Consider the following 15,433-nt stretch of genomic DNA (forward strand, 5'->3'; position numbering starts at 1 on the left):
ATTAGAGTTGTGGTTGCACTTTTCATATTTCTTCATCAAATACCTGTATGTCTGTAAAATGTATACTTCTGCAGTATTGGTTAGAAAATGACATGGGCTCTTCATAATATACCTCAATTGCATGTGGATCTTGGGCTGCCTGTTAAAAGTAGTAGAGATGCTTGTCAACTTGGAAGATAAAGGTTCATATTTCACTGTCAGAATTACTGTATAAACATTTCATATCTTCTACATGGGGCAGACACTGAGAAAATGTCCAGAAGAAGAATACACAGCAGCAGCATTTTATAAATAAACAGAAAAGTTGGGAAACATTCACGAGTGTAAAATCAATGGCAAAGAGTTTATGGGTGTGTACATGTGAATTATGTATGAATATTTTTAAACACATGCACACACGCGCGCGCGCGCGCGCGCGCACACACACACACACACACACACACACACACACACACACACACACACACACACACACACACACACACACACACACAGATTAGTGAAAGCTTGACAAATAATTATTCACTAACTCATGCTTCATCAAATCCAGCTTCATCATCATCATCTTCTTCCGGCTGTTCCCGTTAGGGGTCGCCACAGCGAATCATCTGTTTTCAATTTCTTCCTGTCCTCTGCATCTTGCTCTGTCACACCAACCACCTGCATGTCTTCTCTCACCACACCCATAAACCTTATCTTAGGCCTTCCTCTTTTCCTGTTACCTGGTAGCTTCATCCTTAGCATCTTTTTCCCAATATACTCAGCATCCCTCCTCAGCACATGTCCAAACCAATGTAATATTGCCTCTCTGGCTTTGTCTCCAAACTGTCCAACCTGGGCTGACCCACTAATATACTTATTCTTAATCCTGTCCACCCTCGTCACATCCAGTACAAATCTTAACATCTTTAACTCTCCCACATCCAGCTCTGACTCCTGCCTTTTTGTTAATGCCACTGTCTTCAACCCATATAACATAGCTGGTCTCACTACCCTCTTGTAGACCTTCCCTTTCACTCTTACTGATACTCGTCTGTCACAAATCACTCCTGACACTCTTCTCCACCCAAGTATTTAAACTCATCCACCTTCACCACGTCTACTCCTTGCATCCTCACCATTCCTCTATCCTCCCTCTCATTCACACACATGTATTCAGTCTTAGTCCTGTTGACCTTCATTCCTCTTCTCTCTAGAGCATATCTCCATCTCTCCTGGGTCTCCTCCACCTGTTCCCTACTCTCACTACAGATCACAATGTCATTTGCAAACATCAAAGTCCACGAGGACTCCTGTCTGATCTTGTCTGTCAACCTGTCCATCACCATTGCAAATAAGAAAGGGCTCAGAGCTGATCCTTGATGTAACCCCACCTCCACCTTAAATGCATCCGTCACTCCCACCACAGTCCTCACCTCTGTCACACTACCCTCGTACATATCCCTGTACCACTCTTACATACTTCTCTGATACTCCTGACTTCCTCATACAATACCACAACTCCTCTCTAGGCACCCTGTCATATGCTTTCTCTAAGTCTACAAAAACACAATGCAACTCCTTCTGACCTTCTGTGTACTTCTCCATCAACACTCTCAGAGCAAACATCGCATCTGTAGAGCTCTTTCCCAGCATGAAACCATACTGCTGTCCACTAATCATCATGTCCCTTCTTAACTTAGCTTCCACTACTCTTTCCCATAACTTCATGCTGTGACTGATCAGTTTAATCCCTCTGTAGTTACTACAGCTCTGCACATCACCCTTATTCTTAAAAATTGGTACCAAAACACTTTTTCTCCATTCCTCAGGCTTCCTCTCACTTTCCAAGATTTCATTAAACAATTTGGTTAAAAACTCCACTGCCATTTCACCCAAACACTTCCATGCTTCCACAGGTATGTCATCTGGACCAACAGCCTTTCCATTCTTCATCCTCTTCATAGCAATCCTTACTTCCTCCTTGCTAATCCATTGTACTTCATGATTCACTATCCCCACATCATCCAACCTTCTCTCCCTCTCATTGTCTTCATTCATCAACCCCTCAAAGTACTCTTTCCATCTCCTCAACACACTCTCCTCGCTTGTGAGTATGTTTCCCTCATTATCCTTTATCACCTTTACCTGCTGCACATCTTTCCTAGCTTGGTCCCTCTGTCTAGCCAATCGATACAGGTCCTTTTCTCCCTCCTTAGTGTCCAACCTTTCATACAGCTCTTCATATGCTTTATCCTTAGCCTTCGCCACCTCTCTCTTTGCCATGCACCTCATCCCCTTATACTCCTGTCTACTTTCTTCATCTCTCTCACAATCCCACTTATTCTTTGCCAAACTCTTTCTCTGTATACACTCCTGTACTTCCTCATTCCACCACCATGTCTCCTTGTTGTCCTTCCTCTGTCCAGATGTCATACCAAACACCTTTCTAGCCGTCTCCCTTACTAGCTCTGCTGTAGTCACCCAGCTATTTGGTAACTCTTCACTGCCACCCAGTGCCTGTCTTAACTCATCCCTGAACTCCACCTCACAATTACCCTTTTTCAGTTTCCACCGTTTGATCCTTGGTGCTGCCCTCACATTCCTCCTCTTCTTGACCACCAACGTCATCCTACAAACCACCATTCTATGCTGCCTAACTACACTTTCCCTGATCACCACTTTACAGTCTCCAGTCTCCTTCAAACTGGCCATCCTACATAAGATATAATCCACCTATGTGCATCTTCCTCCACTCTTGTATGTCACCCTATGCTCCTCCCTCTTGTTAAAATACGTATTCACCACAGCCATGTCCATCCTTTTCGCAAAATCCACTACCATCTGGCCTTCTGCATTCCTTTGCATAACAGCATACCTACCCATCACTTCCTCATCCCCTCTGTTCCCTTCACCAACATGCCCATTGAAATCTGCCCCAATCACCACTCTCTCACCCTTGGGTACAGTCAACACCACTTCATCCAATTCACTCCAAAATTTTTCTTTCTCATCCATCCTACACCCAACTTGTGGAGCATATGCACTAACAACATTCATCATTACACCATCAATTTCCAGCTTCATAAACATCATTCTATCCGACACTCTTTTCACCTTTAAACACTCTTAGCATACTATTCCTTCAGGATGACTCCTATGCCATTTCTCCTCCCATCCACACCATGATAAAATAATTTGAACCCACCTCCGATACACCTAGCCTTACTCCCCTTCCATCTGGTCTTTTGCACACACAATATACCAACCTTCCTTCTGTCCATCATATCAGCTAGCTCTCTCCCTATACCAGTCATACTGCCAACAATCAAAGTTCCGACCCTCACTACCACAGTCCTAGCCTTTCTCCTCTCTTCCTGCCTTCGGCCATGCCTTCCACCTCTTCTCCTCTTAACACCTCTTCTCCTCCTGCAGCCAACAGTAGCCTGATTTCACCAGCACCCTGTTGACTAACAGTACTGGTTGCGGTCGTTGTTAACCCGGGCCTTGACCAATCCGGTATGGAAATATTTACTGGTGTCCGCATGAATTTTTTGATAAAGTTTTATGCTGGATGCCCTTCCTGACGCAACCCCAGTGGCTGGTTTCAAATCAAATCCAACTTCATGGCAATCATATTTCCAAGGAGAAATAATCTGACAAGTATTATGTTTATTACATGCCATTAAGTTAGTTTTCTTCTTTATTACAGGATGTACCTTCTATGGTAATGTGTTATATATAACAGGGAAATGTAGTCCTGTGTGGCAGGGGTGTGACTTTAACAGGCATGCTTTTGAGGTTATACTTTGCTTAAGCCAACATAAGCCTCATGCTGCTACAGAGCTATACAACCACTTAATTCAAATGAAAGATTCTCTAACTTGATGCCACTGAGCTGTCTCTTCTACACTTTGGTATATATTTTTTCTTTTATGACAGGAAGTACCTTCTTTGTTGGCACAGTAGATATAACCGGTAAATATTTTCAAACATGCTAATCATTCAGCTTTGATAGACAGGCTTTTTGTACAGAGAAAATATTATTTCTGTGGCAATAATTTTCTTTCCATCCATCGGATGAGACATTAAATCAATATCTCTCTGCTTGAGTTAGTGTAGATGTAGTTGGATGACCAGTAATGATGAAGTTACAATAGAAGAATTTACAAAAAGTTGTGAGATGTTTATTGCTAGAGGTTATAATAAAAATGAACTTAGTATATTAGCAGATTAAATTTATAGTAAAAAATATGAGAGGTACCCCCCTATATTAAAGGCACCATTTAGAACTAGCAACAACTGGGGGGGGGGGTAAACAACATGATAGAGTCACTTATAATTTGGAAATGTCAGCAGCTAGTAAAGACAGAACAATAATAGAAAATAACTGGAAGATTTTAAAAGGGAATAAAAGCTTGTTTGAGGTTGTAGGTAGTAAACCAAATTTTGTTTATATTAATAACTACAATTTGAAAAAAAAAATTCAAAAGGGATTACATTAAGTACACAGCAAATATCTTGTACACTCAGAAAAAGCAAGATATGTACAAATGTGGATGCGGTAGGTACTGCAGATATATATTAGAAGGTCTATTTATTAATATATTAAGTTGTCCCAGCACTATAAAAATACCGGGACATGCCACCTGTAAAACAAAAGGGGTGGTGTATGTTTGTTTGTGCAGTGGATGTTCCAGTTTTTATGCAAGAATGACTAGTAGATCATTATATGAAAGGATGAGAGAGCATTATTATAATATCAGAAACAGAGATAAAAAAGCACTTTATATAGGCATACAGTTGAGTGCAGGACATATAAAAAAAATTTTTTCAGTCTTAGAAAAAGTTGTTAGATGCAAGGGGAGATGATTTTAAGAATTTTTTAGAACAAAGAGAAACCTGGTGGCAGATACAACTTCAGGCAGATAAAACATCAGGACTGAATGAAGTTATTAATATTAAATGCTTTTTGAAATATAAGAAATTGTATGTAAATAATGTTTTTTTATGGGCTTAAGATTTTAAATGTTACTGTGGCACTTTAAATGAAATTGGTTAATGGTGTGATGTAATGAAGTGTTAATGAGTATGTATATATAAGTATGGAAGATTTTAAGTGCTGTTTTTAGTTCTGAAGAAGTCGAAAGCAGTGAAAATAAAGTATACGCTAAAGAAGTTTGGTTATTGTTTCGTTTCTTGTGCCATCACCAGTATTTTGGTTTTGTTTGTGGTTATTATACTGGTTGAAGTGTTACAATGTAAAAAAACCCATTATTTACATATTTATATATTTACAAAATGTTCACATTTATAAACACATATATACACATTTCTATTTTTTTACCATTTATCATTTTTCTTATAGCAACCTTATTGTTGTTTTTGTTGTTGTTGTTTGTCTTTCGGCTTTTTCCTGGTAAGGGGTCGCCACAGTGGAAATCTGGTCTGCTAATCATTGGCAGTAGATTTTTTATGAAACGCCGAGGTACCAGCTCGACGCCCAACCTTCAACGAAGGCATGCCCATTTACGCACATGTCTTTCGAATGCTACCCAACCGTGGGGAGGACATGCAGACTCCATAGAGAAGGCACCTCCAAGCCAAGCCAAGAATCGAACGGGAGAATATCTTGCTGTGAGGTTATTCTTTCATAATTGATCCCCATACCTTCTTCCACAATCAGAAGCTAATTTTTCACAATATATCTGACAAAATCTATTTCCCATAAAAGAAACTGTCCATATTTCATTCCAAATAACCTATATTACATAAAATATTTTTTTATCTATCCTTTTTACATATTTTTTTTCTTATTCTTTTAGTATCCATATACAATCATATTTATATCTATATTATTTATGACATTAATAGTCTCAAAAAAATTTTGTTTGCACACTTTTTCCAGAGTTTCACCATTCTCACATTTCAAAAAAACATGCTTGGTTGTCTCTTCCTCCCCACAAAATAAACACACCTGGATAGTCAATAAATTCTGTGCAGATTTAGCGCGAAGTATACATGGAGTTTATGTGTTAAAGCAATGAGTAGCAACACTAATTGCATATGCATGCCGCTCATCATGCATACATAAATACAAGCACAGTGTTGTGGCCAGGAAACCATGGAAAGAAGCATAAAAACCTGCAGACTTACAAACCCATTTACTTATAGCCAAACTAGTTGTGTGATTACCCACACAGCCACAATGACCACAATGGTTTAATATAAGGCAATGCATGACATTTTAACATATTATAGGAAAGCGTAGTCAGTGCAGGATATGGTGCACACCTGTTTTAGGCATACTGAATAAAAGTTTTGTCCATGATCAGCAAAGGTACATAGACTACATTATAAATACTTATTCAGGTGAAATTTGTGTATTGAAAAGGGCCACACACATGCATTGTAAGAATGAAGACAGGGGAGGAGGAAAAGTGAAACATAGTAATGTACAGCAGATGAGGGCATGTCAATGTACATACACCACAAAGACAAGACGGTTGCAGCATGAAGAATAATCACATATCTACATGATACAGTACATATCACTGTTTACACCTCCTGCATGGGTGTAGTCATATCATCACTCAGTTATTGTATATTATGTGACTGTCACACAAGGTGACATATCAGTGGAGAAGATGATATAAGCATCTTGACATGATCACTGTAGAGGACATTTACCAAAGATGGTACATAAAATAGGGTTATGTGCATATTGTGAAGACGTGTAAAATGAGTTGCTTGAATATGAATGTAATATCAGCAGAGGTCTCAACCAAGTGGGACACACACCAACAGGTTCATGGACCACCATAGACAGAAGCACGTACAGTCATGGACAATGTCAGAATAATACCACCATTATTCTGTATCATTGGCAGAACACATATGATTGTAAGTTATTATAATGGTTCTGCAAGAACACACTTGTATAACTGTCATGATTTGTCAGTAATCTATGTGGGTAATAAAACACACCTTCCTCAAAAATTAAAATCTTTTGGAGCTGTTAAGAAGGACACTGTTGCACCTGATGTTTAATTATGAGCAATCCGGGCTAGTTGACAGGTTTTCATGGCATATATATGCTAGAAGCCACACTTTCATGAACGTCACCCATGCCATCAATATTGTCAATCAGCTATGTATTTACTGTGTGCATCACAAGAGCACGTATCACATATGCATCCTGTATAACACCTTGAAGGGGATTCTGTACTGTCAACTCCTAATGGTTATTAATAAAAAAGAATACTTAGTTATGACCGATAAGATGTGTGGAAGCTCACTTTTGCAAAAGTGATACACATGAATAATGCATCCTTGTAAGTTGTGTTGGGAGGTACATGCAAAAGGATGCATTGTACTCAATTATTGGGGTGATGAAGGCTGAGAACTATGAGACTATAATCCCTTATGATGTGGATGTCTTGCACATACTCAGGAGTAGTGCAACACACAAGGGATTATTGACCACTGTGGGCACATGCTCGTGGATGTTCAACATACAATCTACCTGAGTATACAGGTGACATACCTCTTGGTCTGTTCATAGGGCTGCACTGTCTATATTGTAATTAGGTTGTGGATTTGCCATCATAAAGGAACTAATCCACCCATGATTTTTGTTCATCTACTGTAAGGCCCTGGCAACAGTCATTTATGTGTGCTAATACTGTCTACATTATATATTAAGGAAGTCAATCTGGTGGTCCCCTGCCATAAACAAACTTTACAACAAAAGGAAGAAACTGTTGCAGAAAAGAGGAAAATCCCAGGATGCAAAAAACTCCCTTACCAGCCTTAGTAAGAAGCTGAGATCCCTCATAAAATCCTCAAAAGCTAGTTATGAAAATAAAATTGCCAAAGATTCCAAAAACAACCACAAGGCATTCTATAACTATGTCAAGAATCTAAATGGCAATGCTCAGATCTGCTCTGAGCTACAAGAGAATGGCATTAAATATACTGATCCCAAGGATATTGCCAATATCCTGGAAGATCAATTCAGTGCCAACTTCACCCCCCTCTCACCCACTAAACGGCCCATCTCAATACCAGAAGATTGCCAACTTCCGGTAATAATGGCCACACAGGTAAAAAATGCACTCTCCAAAGCTAAGAATATAGCATCCATGGGACCAGATGACATCCTGGGCTGTGTATTACATGAACTACAAAATGAACTGGCACCTCACCTAAGTGTCATGTTTAATCATAGCCTCACCTCAGGCTTCGTGCCCACTGAGTGGTGCACAACTACAGTTATCCCAGTCCACAAGGGAGGATCCATCTTGGATCCTGGGAACTACCACCCCATCAGTCTGACAAGCCTGATCTACAAGGCCATGGAATGTATTATCATGGAACTTATAAACAAAGACATTGGCAACCTTCAAACACTGGACCCCACCCAGTTTGGGTTCGTGAAGGGCTGATCTTGTCTCCTGTCCCTGATTGACTTCTTCAAATCAGTCTCCAGAGCCGTGGATGAGGGTAAGGTGGTCCACACAGCCTATCTGGACCTCACCAAGGCCGTTGACACCATCCCCCACTCTGGAATCATAGATAGACTTACTAAACTGGGCATTAATCCCTACGTCACTCGATGGGTTGCCAACTGGCTTACTGACAGAACCTACACTGTAAAAGTAGCCGACTCCAAATCCAACTCCAGACAAGTAACAAGTGGAGTACCTCAGGGTTCAGTCCTGGAACCTCTCTTGTTTGGCATCTACTTCTCTGACATACAGGCCAACACTAAGGGACTATGGCTAACAAAGTTTGCAGATGACTGCAAACTGGGAGCTATTACTGAATTTCCAAATGATGTGGATACACTACAAAAGAGCCTTACAGAAACAGATGCTTGGTGCCAGAGCCATGGGCTCAAGCTCAATTTTATCCCCTTTGGGAAAAACATGTACCCATGAATTACCACATAGGTGGCAGTACACTAAACACCAAAAGTGTGATAAAAGACTTAGGGACACAGGTGGACCGTGGTCTCACCTTCAATAACCACATCGCCACAACAGTCAGGAAATCCTTCTATGTGGCACACCTACACCTACACTGACCACCTTAAAAAACTCCAGCTATACTCTCTTGCACATCTTCTACACAGAGGCAATCTCTGCTTAACATGCAAGGCCATGTCAAACCCAGAGCTACTGGACATGCTACACTTAAAGAAATCCCAATCCCCCAGAGCTACGCGCTCCAGGGATCTAAACCTTGTCATCACAATAAACAAAACATGCTGGAGGGATAGGTTCCTGACCCAGAGACTCCCCAGACTCTGGAATAGACTGCCCATACATGTCAAGCAGAGAGCCTCTTTGGCCCTCTTCAAAAGGAACCTTGACGACTGGATGGGAGAAAGGAAATTCACCCTGGCATCACATCGGTCGCCCTGCTAGACAGGGGTCCAGGGAAGTAAATAGTGTGGGAAAAAATAGCAAGGGAATTGTTAGGGCTAGGCATGTATAGGCCCTAGTACCAACCTATGAACCCATGAACCAATGCATATCTTGAAATCAATGATTGTCCACAATTTGCAATCCTCCACAAAGCTGGTTAGACAAAGGATGTGTAAGTTAGCCTTGACTTCTGAGACTTAAATACTGAACAGGAAAGGGCCTAGTATGGAATTCTGAGGTATGGATCTGGTCACTGGACTCCAGGTAGAGGTGAAGTTACACACTTCAACATTATCTGTCATGTAATGTGATCCAGTTGTCTACCTGCTTGGTGACATAAGTGTTTAAGCCTGCTTGAGACAGTTTCTGTGTTATATCTGAGTGTGGATTTGTATCAAATGCCTTGGACAAGTCAAGTTAAGCAGGATGATATTGTTTTCCATATGCATATCCTTGGTGACCTTCTTGAGCACACCAAACAGATGTAACAGACATGAAGTAGCCTTAACAAATCAAACATATGTTTGTTACACAGTCAGGAGATTACCTGTGTCATTTTTGATAATGTCCATGATGACTAAGTCTACCTCACAGATGAGGACAGTCAGGAGTATGGCTGTATAACTCCTTGTATCAGGTGATGTTCCCTCCAGTCAGATGGACACATGTTATTGTACACCCTTCTATGAGAACATAGGTTGTTTGGAGTCTGTGTTGAAGTAGGGATGCAACTATGTCTGCAAGGTCATGTTTTAAGTCATGCAATAGGAAACCTGTAATGTTGTCAAGGCCCATTGATTCTGTGTTATTAGCCACAGACAACACACAGATGAGCTGCCCTCCTAAGAATAAAAACTGAGTAATGTTTGCATGCATACTTTGGCTGATGGCCAGTGGTGACAGAGGAATGAAGTGTGACACAAACTGTCAGCTAGCAGATTGTCTATTTCACTGGTTGAGTATATCTGGTGGCATCTACAAACAGCTCCCCTTAACATTTTAAATTTATTGAAATAAATGATTTCTGAAAATACCTACAAATACAGCCTTAGTCATGCATCATATTCCACACACTGGTACTGTTCACACAGTCATACATCTGTATCAGTGTCATGTATTTACATCAACTGCACAACATATGTTATACATGTTTCATGTGAAAGTTTTGCTTGAGTGGCTGATGCCATATAAGGACATTACAGATCAGTTGTTTGTGGTTCATGCTGAACATTTCCTTACACAAATGCTAATAGTCACACAATGGTGCTGCTGACCACCTCAATAATCCTTGGGTATAGCAACATAACTGCACATACAGTAAGTTTCATAAGGATGGAATATCACAGCATTGCAACATGTGGATGAAACAAGGCTTGCGGGCATGTAATTGGTATGAATTTATATTGATGTCTGTCACAGAGCATTTAATGATGGTAGGCAGACACATGCACACCTGTGCTATACTGCAAATGCCACTGTGCTGGTGGAATGAGTACTGTGTAGAATGTTGATCTGCCCACTACAACAACACATGTCCTAATAAGCCAACAATATGCAATCATATCATGTCAACAGTTTTCAGGAGGCATATTACTACAACTGTTATGTAATGAAATGGCAGCAGCAGCCACCAATACATTGGCTCACATCACAGATTGCAATACTCCCTTGTAGCTGTAATGTACATCTGCACCTCAACATAGCCCATGTCGATGACACCAACATTGACATGTCAAACATTCATAGGATTACAGGTCATGATTAGGTTAATGGCCAACATCACATAATTTCTACACATTATTATACAATTTAAAGCAAACTCCCCATATCTAATTTCTAGCCATTATTTTACAATTTAAAACAAACTCCCTATATCTATATGATGGAAGATAGTAAGGCCATTGTGTGCATGTGGGCATTTGTTGGATTACACTGCATACTGCCATTGTCCATATGGGACATGTGCATCACACCATGACATAATTAGCAATCACACTTGCAGTGGTCTAGAGATGGCTTGCAGAAGCTCATGGAAGGACTCAGCTTCATGATGTGAGTATGCATATTTGACATGAAGACATCCTTCACTCCTCTGCAGGATGGATGTCATGCAGCCATAGGAAAAAAATAGGATGGTAGATTCCATGGGGCTATGTTAAATGTTCTCCAAAGTGTTAGTGAAATGAAAAGCAATTCTAAAGATCATACAATGACCATAATGTACCACCAACCGCCCCCCCCCACACACATACACAAACACAAACACACACGCACACACACACACACACACACACACACACACACACACACACACACACACACACACACACACACACACACACACACACACACACACACACACACACACACACACACACACACACACACACACACAATATAGTAGACTGGGACTGATTTGAATGTTATACCTGTGTAGGTATAGCAGATGAATGACATGTAATATAACACTAGCACCACCACATATGTCTGACTTTAACACTGTAACATTGCACTTTATGAAGTATTATAGCATTCTTGTATGCTGAGAAGAACATGTTGGGAGGAATGTGTGACATGGATGTGGAGTCACATCTCTGTATACAATTGTCTCAAAAGTAATATTTGGATGTATACAAGCTCAAGATGCCTGCTGTCCAATGAGAACCCTTATATATCTAAGTAAAGCAGCTAGAAAACATAGTAGTCACTGTTACTCCCACATCATAGGTTTGACTTGAACATTGTCAGAGTGCATGTTATACAGGAAGACATCATCACTGTATGTTACAAGAAGATGTTCAGAGAATGGTCTGACATAGCTTTAGTTTTACATGTTGTTCTAAAATTGTCCCAACTGACCATGGTGAGTATAGAACCCCCTACCTATTTACAGAGCAAAGTACAAGTCTGAATGCTATAGTGTCAGACAACACTTTCTATCTGATGACAGCAGTGTCTGGTGAGAAGAAGATGGTAGTAGCAGTGTCTGACATCCTGGGCTTAAATGGTGTCTTGAATGTCAGCACAAAGACACACACAATTTGACTGCAGTGAGAGTAGAATCCCTTACCTAGCTATTTATAGATCACAGTACTTAACACAAGTACCACAGCACAAGCCTATCTTCTTCAGTGTCAGATAATACATTATAGCTGATAACATCAGCAGTGTCTGGTTAGAAGAAGATGGTAGTAGGAGTATCTCACATGCTGGTCTAAAATGGTCTATTGAATGTCAACCAAGTAAACACAGACACACAAACACCAGTTGATCACAGTGCGATTAGTTCACCTACCTACCTAAGTACACCAGCTAAAGAACTCAGCACTTATTGCAAGCACCACAGCACAAGTCTGACTGTTACAATGCTGGTGGACAATTTTTAGTGGATGACATCATCAGTGGATGTTTGGGAGAAGATGTTGGGAGGCTTATATGAAATGGATGGGTAGGCATGTACAACTGTCAAAATATTTTTATTCCATGGGACTGTATTGCTGACAGGATACACAATTATATCTTTCTGAGTATATGTACAAGTTGATGACAGTGAGATTAGAACCCCTACCTAAGTACATCAGCTAAATAACTCAGTACGTAATGCAAGCACCATGGCACAAGTCTGGCTTTAACAATGTTGCTGGACAATTTATACTGGATGACATCATCACTGGATGTTTGAGAAAAGATGCTGGGAGACCTGCATGAAATGGATGGGTAGACATGTACGACCATCAAGATACTAGTTCTGCATGGGACTGGATTGATGGTAGTAGGATACAGACTGATATTCCTCTGACTATGTACACACACTTACACATAACATAGGAACATATACATAATGTGGCTGCTGTGCTAATTTAACACACACATGCAAGTATTTTATTCCCATCTGCAAAACACAGTATTTCATGATTGAAACACACTCGAAGAATGTTTTCCCTTGTCAGACATATACATAATGTGGTTGCTGTGCTAATTTAACACACACATGTAAGTGTTTTATTCCCATCTGCAAAATACAGTACTTCATGACTGAAACACACCTGAAGAATGTTTTCCCTTGTCATAGTGGTCTTTATAGATGATGTTATCATAATTATATTCTGTGGTTAACATATCCTGTTATGAGAGTGGTGTGCAAAGTGTGAATATGCTATTTCCTGTTGTGTTTCCAATATGCAGGTATACTTTAAGAGCTTGTTAAACTAGAAACAAAAAGCTGTTAAGAATGCATGTAGCAGAACTGAGACATATGCAGCTGTTTCCCAGTATGTTGTGTACATTACACACTTAAATTGTCACATACAGGCACATACATGCTTGTGATCATATTTGTGTGTTCATATTTGTGAAGAATTGTTGACCACATTAATACATTTATAAGACAATCTGAATGTCTATTGTCATTATAAAGGTGTACATGGTATGTAACAATGCAGTTTTGCTATTTATTTCTGCAGAGTAGTTGACATCTGGGAACAAGTACTGACATATCAAGTTTCAAGTGCATGGGTGCAGTAACACATGACTGAGTGTAAATATGTGCTCAATCATTAAAAAGTGCTTTCCTTTTCCTTGTGTTTTTACATGGATTTTAATGGGATGAAGACTGGGCTGTAAACATCAGTAATGCATGCTAATAAGCAGCTTCCATAGTGCACTGTTGAGCAGCTGGTTTGTGTGATCGATGGCAACATGTGAGATACACATTTAAGGACTTCTAGTTGAACTTGAGAAGTACTTATGCATACTGGCTATGGTAGACACAGCTAACAGATACTATGGTGGTTGTAACTAGTTCATATCAGAAATGTTGCCTTATAAATTGTATAACCTTAAAAAAGCTATTTATACTGCTTTCCCTGTTTGCTCATAGTTAAGCAATGGGCAAACGGGGGTCTCTGCTTCATTACGAAAATTATAACAGCTCTATTCAGTCACGTTCTATTGCACAAACATGCTAAGCAAAGAAGTGTGGCAGTTAGCACTTTGTACAGTACTGAGTAGAAGAAAAACACCTGCTGTGTATGTGATCTCTTATTTTGAGCACAAATTATACATGGTTTGAATCTGGCTCCAGGGTACTACTGCACCAGCTGCTGGGGTAATGGATAATGCTATGGATAAGCCATGTGGAGGGTCCAGGTAGTGCAGGGTCTGCAGAGCCAGTAATGCCAGGTTGGGTCCTGGATGTGCTGGGGTTCTGTGCAGCAGCTGTTGGGGGGGTGTAGGCTGAGCTGCAGTTATTTGCCTACTTCCCTGTGCTGTAAATCATTTTGTGAGTTGTCAGAAATTGATAACATCAGAACACCGTGACCACACATATAAAAATAAAAAAGAGAGATAAGGGGTGCAATAAGAAACAACAACAAAAAAGATAATTAGTACCATCATATGTGGCATACAATAAATTAGTATGAGATAAATAAAAATGATTTTACTTTAACATTAAGTATACTTTTTAACACCTACAAACTATGATTGATGATTATTCCAAATATTTTTTACAATATGCATATATTGCACATATGCTTGATCAAATAATACAGAAATTAAGTCAACAGAATGGCATGTATCACAATTTTGTTGCAGTTATTATATAACATTTTTAAATTATCTTACCATATGTTTGTTATTTGTGGGATTCAAGCCCACAACATCTGAGAATACACTATTAAAATTGCCTCCTACAGTTGGCTTGATATACAGACTGAAGCATGCATGCTTGATTTTACAGTTTTGATATGCATGCTTAATTTGCTAATAATGTGTACAAGAGCAATACTTTACATAAACTAATATTCTTTCATGCTGCATACCCCTTGCTTCTCTCGGTCTTTCCAAATGCTCAACATGGGCATTTCTGTTCACTGCTATCTCCTGGGCGGTTGGCAAAGAAAAAGGTGAGAAAAAGAGAAGAGCATTATGAATGCCAATCTTAGCTATTTCCAGCTTTCTATCTAATATAAAGTATCTTTATCTGTATACTTACACAACTGTGGGAAGTCATCAGTCCTAAA

Source organism: Protopterus annectens, chromosome 3.part0, assembly GCF_019279795.1.
Source record: "Protopterus annectens isolate FY-2018-M chromosome 3.part0, PAN1.0, whole genome shotgun sequence".
In the NCBI taxonomy this organism is placed as follows: domain Eukaryota; kingdom Metazoa; phylum Chordata; order Ceratodontiformes; family Protopteridae; genus Protopterus; species Protopterus annectens.